Raw genomic sequence first — 9,378 nt, 5'->3', positions numbered from 1 at the left:
GAAAGCTGCAATGGGAAGCGACACACAATGACCTGGAATTCCCAGCACCTGTCTGCAGCCTTCCCAGTCCTGGATATGGCATTTTCCACACAACGTTTTCTTACTGTGATAGTACAGTAACACAAAATGCTAACCCCCTTGAGACCTGTCAGCTGCATTTTAGAAATTACCCTGTGTACCAAGAATGCTACCTGAATCTGGGGGACAGCAGGACTGTCAGCCTGAGTGGCAGGATGCTTTACAGGAAGGACTTCACCTCGCTGCTCTGAGGCCCTGGGCCTCAGGAGGTCTCAGGCCTTTCTCCATCCTCCAGTCTGTAATAACATCGGGTGGGCACACGCTGCAAATTCACCCTTGGGGCTGAGTGCAGAGGGCCCAGCCCAGAAGGGCATGGGGTCAGTGGGCTGGCACGGCTCGCAGGGAGCAAGATCGGGGCCTTCTGCACAAGGGAGACCACTGTGACCTGACTCCCGAGGCCTGTGGCTGCTGTCAAGGTGTGATGGGGGCAGGGACATGGTGTCAAGGACCAGAATGGAGGGGGCTCCCTTAGGGGCCTGGTGAGGCCCCCCAAAACCAGAAATGGATACCTGTTACCTCCAAGGAGAAGCAAACCTGAAACTGAATAAACAAAAAAGGGAAAGCAGAAGGAGAGTACTGGTGCAGAACCTGCGGCAGGCACAGGACACAGCTGTCCTCCTGAGTACTGAGAGTCACTGGGAGGCAGGTGCTGCCACCCAGCTCCACCCTCAGAGACTGAGGGCCCACATGGTTTTGCCTGAAGCCCCTTGTCTACTCAGCAGTGGGGTCGAATTTAGGGCCACTTGGGTGGTGGGGGTGCATCTGCCTTTCTTTGGGGAGCTGCTCTTGCTGGGGGAGACCTGTATTCTCCCATCTCAGGTGAGGCAGGCCACCTTGACGACAGCATGCTCTTAAATTCAGACAGGAGAGCTTGCACACCCGTGCAGCCTCATCTGGGAGGCGTGAACAACATGGTGATGTAAGGGGGTGTCCAAGCCAGCTTGGTGCGCTCCCTGCAGCCCCAGGCCGATGCACCCCACACTACATTTGAGGAGGGAGTCAGCTATCAAATGGCATCTCCACTGTCATACAGAGTCTCATGGCCACATCTGAGAAAGGGGAAGATATGCCTGGACTTTGATTTGTTCTTGAAGACAGAATTAAATCTTAAATTGGGGGTGCCTTCATGGCTCAGTTGTTAAGCATCTGACTCCTGGTTTTGGCTCAGGTCATGATCTCATGGTTCATGAGTTCAAGCCCTGTGCGGGCTCTGTGCTGGCAGTGCAGGGCCTGCTTGGGATTCTCTCTCTGCCCCTCTCCCAACTTGTGCAACAATACTCTCAAAATAAACATTAAAAAAAATCTTAAATTGGACAGAATTTAATCAGGGCTGGCGCCCCCCCCCCCTCACCTGCACAGTCCTGGGAGTGGCTGCAGAAATGAATGCACATGCAGCCTGGCATTCATCTTTGAGAAAAAACAGTACAGAACAGGGGCTGAGGCATCCTGTTTCCTCTTCTGTCATGACATCATCTGCCTTTTTTGTCCTTCTGATTTCACTAAAATACTTCATCTCATCTGCATATTGCTGGCAGTAGCTACTTGTCTCTTTGGGGACTGAACTCTGGCAGCCTGCACCCTCCTGTGACGATTCATCCTGTGCTCCCTGCCGGGCACTGTCCTGGCCTTCCAGGGACCCAAAGAGCAAACAATGTCCCCGTGGTGCAATCCTAAGGCAGCCCATCACTGATGGTGCAACTCCTTCCTTTTTGAAACCTGCTTTGGGTCCAGCATTTCCCTTCTAGCATTTTTCCATGCAGAGCCAATGCAGCCGTCTTTACAGCCTTAAGGACTTTGCCATGTAGCAGTGATGGCGCGTGCCTCTTCTAAAGCTGCGCGAGTTGGGACCTCTCATTCTTGTTTGCTCTCCTTTAAGCACTGGGCACATTTGTGGTTTTTACCTTATGAATAATTTAATGCTTGTCTTTCCTGCCATGGGATGGGCACCACGAGGGCAGCTCTGCTTGTTTTGTTCTCTGCAATACTCACTGCGTGCAGTGGGTGCCTGGCACTCGCCCAAGCTGAGCCCAGCATCAGCTCCAGCTTTGTTCCCCACTGCCCTACAAGTTCATCTTTCTTATCTATTGCTCCACCCCAACTTTATTTGTACTTTTTCAATGCTCTGAATTTTCCTGTACTTTCTGATGTCTTACCGAACCTATCCGCCAGACACTCCTGCTGATAACTCTAGGGCCGTGGGTCCACTCCTCACCACTGTGAAGTGCTGTCACCCAGGGCCTTGTTCTGCTTCTTTGTTCCTGGCCTTTTGTAGCATGTGCTCCATTTTGGAGTCCTCTAGGGCAGAAGCATGATGCTACTCATGGGAGGGTGAAATGTAAGGTGCTGGGTAGCCCCACCCATGCCTACTCAAAGTAAGCAAACTACTATTTCACAAAAGGGCTCTGGTGATTAAAATATTTGAAAATCACTGCTGTGTCAGATGTATACACACAGCAAAGACTTTCAAAAGCAATCAAAACAATTCCTAAAAAGATGTCAGCACTGGACTTCTGGAGTTGGCTTCCCACATCCAAATCCATGCCTTACTTGCACTAGTGCCCTTCTCTCCCTCTGGGTAGTTGGCTCAATCTCAGAAACTCCACATTTTCTAGCTCACAGAGCCAGCTGGCTCCCCACGGAATGGGAATACTTTAGTGTGGACATAGTGTCAAAAAAGAAAGTAAAGGCAAGATCTAGGGTTTAGAAGGGGGGAAAAAAGAGGAGCAGAGATTTCTAGGAGTGGTAATGGAACCATGGGTCCCTGATCTCCAAGGTGGTTTGTCAGCTTGGTGACCTTCTGTGAGTAGACAGCCACTCATGTGCCCATGCCGCCCGTCTTCAACAGGACTGCCACCAGTGCTTGGGCCCAACTTTTGGCCCTGTTCATGTGACCCGGGCCCCTGCACATCTCCTCACCCCCTTTCTGCCCGAGACGTGCGCTCCCGCTCCTCCCACCATTTCCACAACTGATAAGAGGCTTTGTCACCTTTTGGTCTTGCTAAAAAAGGGGCAATAGCTTCCCTGCTCCTCTGGCCAAGAAATGAAGAGAAAACCATCTCTATACCCAACGTGTGATGGATCTTGTGTTCCCACCACCTGATGGTCTCCCTCCCCGGGAGGGCCTCTGTTTTGCACAACCCTGCAAACCCAACTAACAACACCGCTGCACAGGAAGAACATCCAAGCCCTGAGGATCAGTACTTCACAACAGACTTATGGGCACCACCTCAATCAGGCCCTCACAGAGACAGGCATTCTGCTCACTGCCGCTTCTCATGCTGGCTCTTCCTTATTCTAGACAAACCCTGTTTCCCACTTCACCTGAAAAAGACTGTCACGGGGCACAACCTCATTCCATTTCCTCCTCTCTACATTTTCTTCAAAGGACTTCTGTCCTCAGCTTTCCTTGGTGCCAGGCTCAGAGAAAGAGCCCCTTGTGCCATGTCCTACTTAACCCACCCCTTACCTGGTCCATAGCCCTGTGAAGCCCAGCAACATTGTCCTGTCTATCCCTCTTCAGACTCAAATACAGTCAAGCCTACCACCCATGAAAACCCTTCCCCTCACGTTCCCTTGTGCACACACCCAATCTCCCTCTCTCCAGCACACTTGAGATTCCAGGTGGGTCTGCACTTGCCTCCACCTGCCCTGTAACCCTGTGACCTGGGCTTAGCTTCTGCTCTTTCAGAGAGCTGCTCTGTGACTATGGGTCAGCTCTGAACCCTCTGGCTCTGATTAATACAGAGAACCACCCAAGATATGATTCTATGCTGGCTACTACTAAGGTAAGGAGCTCATCATAATTAATGTGGAAAATTTTTATTATTAATACCCTGCACTGAATAAGGAAGATGATCATTATATTTGATTTCTGTAGGACGTGGACAACAACAAAGGGTGTTAATCTCTCAGAGGGAAAGTGAATGTGATAATCCCATAAGCATTTCAAATACCTATCAATTTAGGTGAGATCAGCTCACTTCCCTGAAGAAAGTTTCAGACAGGTGCTCCCCTCTCAGGTGAATAGAAAACAGTTAATTCTGTTAGCAAACATCTTAGTGCCTCCTTACAACAAACAAACAAACAAACAAACAAAAACAAATCATTTAGGAAGATCTTCCATTTACTGTTTGTCTTGAGGTACTAGGCTAGAAACTTAAAATATATTTGTATAATCTTTACGACATGCAAGGCCCCACTTTACAGTCAAAGGTCTGAGCACACAGGCTGAAGCACAGAGCAGCATAATGACTGCCCCGAAGCCAGCTGCAGTTATAAGCAGAAGGCAGGTTTTGGACCCAGATTTATGGGCCCAAAGCCTGTGTTCTTTCTGCACCACCAAACCAGAAAAATTTCCAGTGTTTCTGTCCTGTAAATAAGTCACTGTATGACGCCCAAAACTGAGAAGAACCAAATGTCCGAGAGTCCCTGATACATTCATGACATCTTGATCTGAAAAAAGAGGCTGCCAAGGACACCTGCCCTGGCGGCAGTGGCTGATTGGTAGGAAGACGAGAAGAGACACATTTGGTGCGGTGTCAGGACTCCCAGCACTGCTCTCTTCCCCCCTCTATAGCCAAGTGTTTGAAGAACAATCTAGAAAATCTGATGGAGTGCTAAAATCCCACTGACCTCCAGAGCACCAGCTTATGATTCTAACACTGATTACTGTAAGCAAAGTCAAAATACGAACACACTTACTTGGGAAGCATTGTAATAAAGGCCTAGATGACTTCATATTTTCACATATGAAATTCCAATTAAACTATACATGCGCAGTACTATGTTATTTTGGTAACACAGGGACACAATTTAATGATTCTAATTTTTTTGTAGTTTTTTTTTTTTTTTTACAAGTCAGGTGCCATAAACATTCAAATAATCCATCTTTTAAAAAGTACGTTTACAACATCAAAAGAATTAAGATGAAATATAAACCTTTCTACTTACAATTTTTATACAGATTAACCAAATCACAAATACCACAAATAAATGTCAAATTGTAACAATATAATGAATAAACATTCAGATTCTTAATAAAATCTTCCTTTAACATTCTTTTTAACTTACCATTATACTAAATAATCTATGCAGAGTTTTGGGGTACAATACCAAGAAGGCACCAACAGTACAAAGCAGATACAAAGCAGTTTCAGAACTTTCTCGAGTGCTCTACACGGATAGACAGCACAAAAAAGGCAACGAGCTTCAGGTAAACCTGGTGCAACCCCAGAGAATTCCTGCTGGATTCTCAGTCACTTCCGATCCATGATGCCAAGCTGGATTACAGTGAGAGAAACCACAGATCTATTGTTACATGCTTCTCATCCGCACTATATTTCAAACACCAGCAGGACAATTTTAAAGCATAAATGCTTTAAAAATGTATAAGCAAAAGGATTACTCAGATTTTCAAACCACTACATTTACAAAAATATTTCCCTTAAACTTGGGATTGCTCCAAAACATTGATTTACAAATATAAAAGTATTATGGAAGGACCCAAAGCATGTGTGCATATGTATGTGTGTATTAACATACTGTTACCATACTATATAAAAATTACCAATTTAAAAACCACATTAACATATAAGCAAATAAAGGTAAAACAATCTCCTCCGAATGGTCTGAACATTATGTGGCACGTGGCACGGGCAGTATACCTGGGTGATCCTTATGTAGATCGAACCACTGATGAGCCATGTGTGGCTCCAAAAGCTGACAGGACCCTGCACACCCATCGCCTATGCCTGCAGCAGCAGGACTGTGGACACACCATGCACCGTGTACTGCACACAAACACCACAATATTCTTCTACCCATGCGTCAAAGTGGTCTGCGTGTCTCCATTAGCTCTGAGACTTGTGTCAGCACAGAATCATGAGTTAGTTCTCTCAAATTCATTCCACTGGCTTAGTTAGGTATTTTGTTTCATACTAAATAAAAAGATTGGAATGTTTCAACAGGAATTTTTTGCTTGCTTTTTAGACACACCCCCCTCCCATCTATTAGTCTGAAAGCTTATTTGAGCTTACTAAGAATGGAGGCATTCAATGTCCTCAATATGAATTTGGATGACCTAATCAGGACATTTTTAGAGATGTTAAGAATATCCAAATGATGAGCCTATCATACATAATAGCTAGTACGTTTCACAGGTACCTTGATTAGGACAATTCTCTGACCTGTTAAGCCAAGTTTGGCATGATTCAAAAAGCACACAATTTACAGCTACGGTGATGCTGGAACGCAGTTAGTGGTTTCATGCCAATCTGATTCCACAGTACCGCCAAGGGGATGGGAAAGCCCACAGTTCTCAGGTTATCAGTGACTGAGGCTATGGCTTTCTGGTTAGAGGACTGCAGATTAACCTCCTAATAATACTAACATTCTACTTAAAAAGTACAAAGAAAATGAGTAGTAGGAAAACTGTCAATGCTCCTTTTAAAATGGAAACTGACTCATCAATGTATCAAGTAACAGTCAAACCTCTATTCTCTAACTGCTGTGCACACTTTTCCACAGCAGCTCTGAGCATCAAGTGAAAAACTACGTTTTTTGGGAGCAAGAATCTAGATATGGTTCAGATCTCTGAGGTGGAGTCCGCCGTTTAGCCTGTGAGGTGTGAGCACCAGCACCCTGGGCCAGATGGTGTGGGCCAAGCGACATCGGGCAGCCCTTCCCAGTACCTGGTTGTGCTCAGCAGGAGGTCTGGGGCACACAGGCAGGCCCTCTTTAGAAAGAACCAGAGAATCCAACCTGAGATGTTTGGGCTTCTTCATCATAGTTTGACAGTATTTTAGACCTATGATTTCAGTAAAGAAACACGTCAGAGTTGATTCTCTGCTATTCAAAGGGAAACTAGGACCCTACAGAAATGTCTTCTAAGTGATTTTATGTAAACCAGTGTCGGGGCAGTGCCCAGGTGGGAAGGGGAGGCCCACAAGCATTTCCTGCTCCAAGCACAAACTGAAGCTGACTGTCCACTTGGACACGCTGATCCAGAGGAAATCAACACTGAATCTTAACATGAATATGAAGATCAAAGATGTACATTTATTTCCATGAATTACAAGTGCATTTCTGTTCATATTAGCAGGCAGTCTTTATATAACCCATTTTCCATTGCTGTCAAAAATCAAACAAAAAAAGGACAGCTGAGAAATAAAAAGCTAAAAAGAGAATTATTTTTCCTAAGTGATCTGGATAGCATTTTCCGTGGAACACAAACTCAGAGGTAACAATAAATTTTTCGTTTCAATCATAGGCATGTGGCACTTGGACAGTCATCTCTGCACAGAAAGCTGTAACAGTCATGCGAGGGTACAGTAATTATTGAACAAGGCAAATTTCTCACCACAGAGAGCAGTGGGGGAGTCAAAAGGAGGCACCGCACTGGGACAGAACACCAAGTCAACGCCACAGTGTGCAGTGGCAGGAACAAATACTTAAAGAGATCAGGATAATATGGGATAGGGCTCCAAACATGACTTAGTGCTAGCTTTTTTCTCATGGTCTTAGCTCAGCAGTATCAGAAACATTTGAGACTACTTGATGACAAAACAGTGCTTCATGTCATGAGCTCATGAAGGCTTTATTACAAATTGTTATATCATAGGTTGAAAAATGAACTTGAGATGCTGACATGCTGTAGGAGGAAAAAGAATTGTACACTTTCTCATTTAAAGACACAGGGCTCCTCTCTGCTAAATCCTGAGGCATTAAATGTGGTTACACTGGATGTAGCACACCACATGATGTACTCGGGGGTATATGTACACCTGCATGTGGAGCTCTGCTCGTGACATCTGGGTGGCCTGCTTGGCTGCTTCTCCACTTTCCTTAGCACGCTGCTGTGACCCATGTACACCTCTCACTAAATCCCTAGTGCAGCTGCCACTTTAAATCTTTTTGCATAAGCCTTGGAAACAGTACTGCAGATAACACATTTTGGCAAGTGTTATACCTCTGTAAACGGTACAAGTAACCACAATAAATCTACAGAGTGAGGCTGCTGGATGCAGTACGTCTTTCTTTTATTTAGAAAAATGATGGAGTTTCCTAAAAGCTGGGCAAATAGCACAGTCCTTAAATATGTTAGTGACTAACATGATATGAGAAAAGATATGGGCAAGCACCCCCAAAGATTCCCGAGACAGGAGCACTCACCGCAGGCTGCAACGTCATCCCAGGTGTTTCCACACTCCTGCTCTGGGGACACGCTTACGGTGAAAAGGTGAAGTGCAAATAAGGGGCTGTCACTGACTTAAAGTGCCCTAGGTAGTAGCCTTCCCTATCATAAAGTGAGATGTCAGTGACAAGAGCCAATTTGGAATGAACTATCTCTGGTGTGACTGCACAGGTTAGCAGGGCGTCACCTAGGAAGGATTCAGGAGAGGGAGGAACCACTGCATCTTTCAAACCAGAAAGCGATTAGTGACTAAAGCAACGGTAAGCAGTAGGTGCACTGAAAGTACATACTGCCACAGGTCACCGGTAGGTGACACACACAGGGATGCCAAGGACAGTTCTCTGGACTGAAGGAATTCTTTGAAAGCATAAAAGCCACAACTACCAGAAACCGCCCATCCGAACGGCTCAAAGGAGTCAAGGTGGATAAGCCGAGACGGGCTGGAGACAGGACCGGGGTCAAGAACTGGGAAGAACAACACCGATGTTTGAGCACGTCCAGTCCTCTGAGCCCTTGTCCTATTGAAAAACAAAGCAAGCCTATGAGTTAAGAATGATCCATGTTAAAACAACATTAGCAGCAGCATCAGGGAAATGAAGAAGTGAAAAGAAGGAACTACAACATCATTACAAAAACTGGAAAAGTGAAGAAAAAGAAAAAAAAAACAAAGAAAAAAATATTCCTGCAATAAGGATGTTTCACCTACAATCACTTGGGCCGTGCACAACAGGGCAGCTCCTAAGGCGCAGGCTCTGCCTCCAGTCTGTGGGAGTCTCTTCTTGGGACACCTCAGAGGAGGAAGTTTCCGTGACACAGGGAACATACATGCATACACTCTATGTTTCCAAGATGCCTTTTATTAAATACGATACCCTCCATTCCAACGGTCAAAACCAGAATCTGAAGGTCTTTGTAAAGAAAATACATTTATGCAAAATGCCTATCTGCTGCCTCCTATTCCTTTTTTTTTTTTAATTAAATAATCTCTATGCCCAAAGTTGGACTCAAACTCACAACCCTGAGATCAAGAGTTGAGTGCTTCACCAACTGAGCCAGCCAGGCACCCTTGCTGCCTCCTATTCTTCCCGAGTTTCTTTTCCTCTCTGGAT

The 9,378-nt window shown here is 45.6% G+C and overlaps 1 protein-coding gene across 1 annotated transcript in view; it reads right to left on the bottom strand.

Annotated features, from left to right (window-relative positions):
* Nucleotides 1-4,775: 4,775 nt before the first annotated feature.
* Nucleotides 4,776-9,378, bottom strand: part of MAPK1 (mitogen-activated protein kinase 1) — a gene marked incomplete at its 5' end in the record, with an annotated part of 100,907 nt that continues 96,304 nt past the window's right edge. The window contains one exon of the mRNA XM_029921590.1: nt 4,776-8,787. The remainder of the gene's footprint in view (nt 8,788-9,378) is intronic.

The sequence above is a fragment of the Suricata suricatta genome, chromosome 14 (assembly GCF_006229205.1).
Source record: "Suricata suricatta isolate VVHF042 chromosome 14, meerkat_22Aug2017_6uvM2_HiC, whole genome shotgun sequence".
In the NCBI taxonomy this organism is placed as follows: domain Eukaryota; kingdom Metazoa; phylum Chordata; class Mammalia; order Carnivora; family Herpestidae; genus Suricata; species Suricata suricatta.
This window is presented reverse-complemented; position numbering and strand designations above follow the sequence as displayed.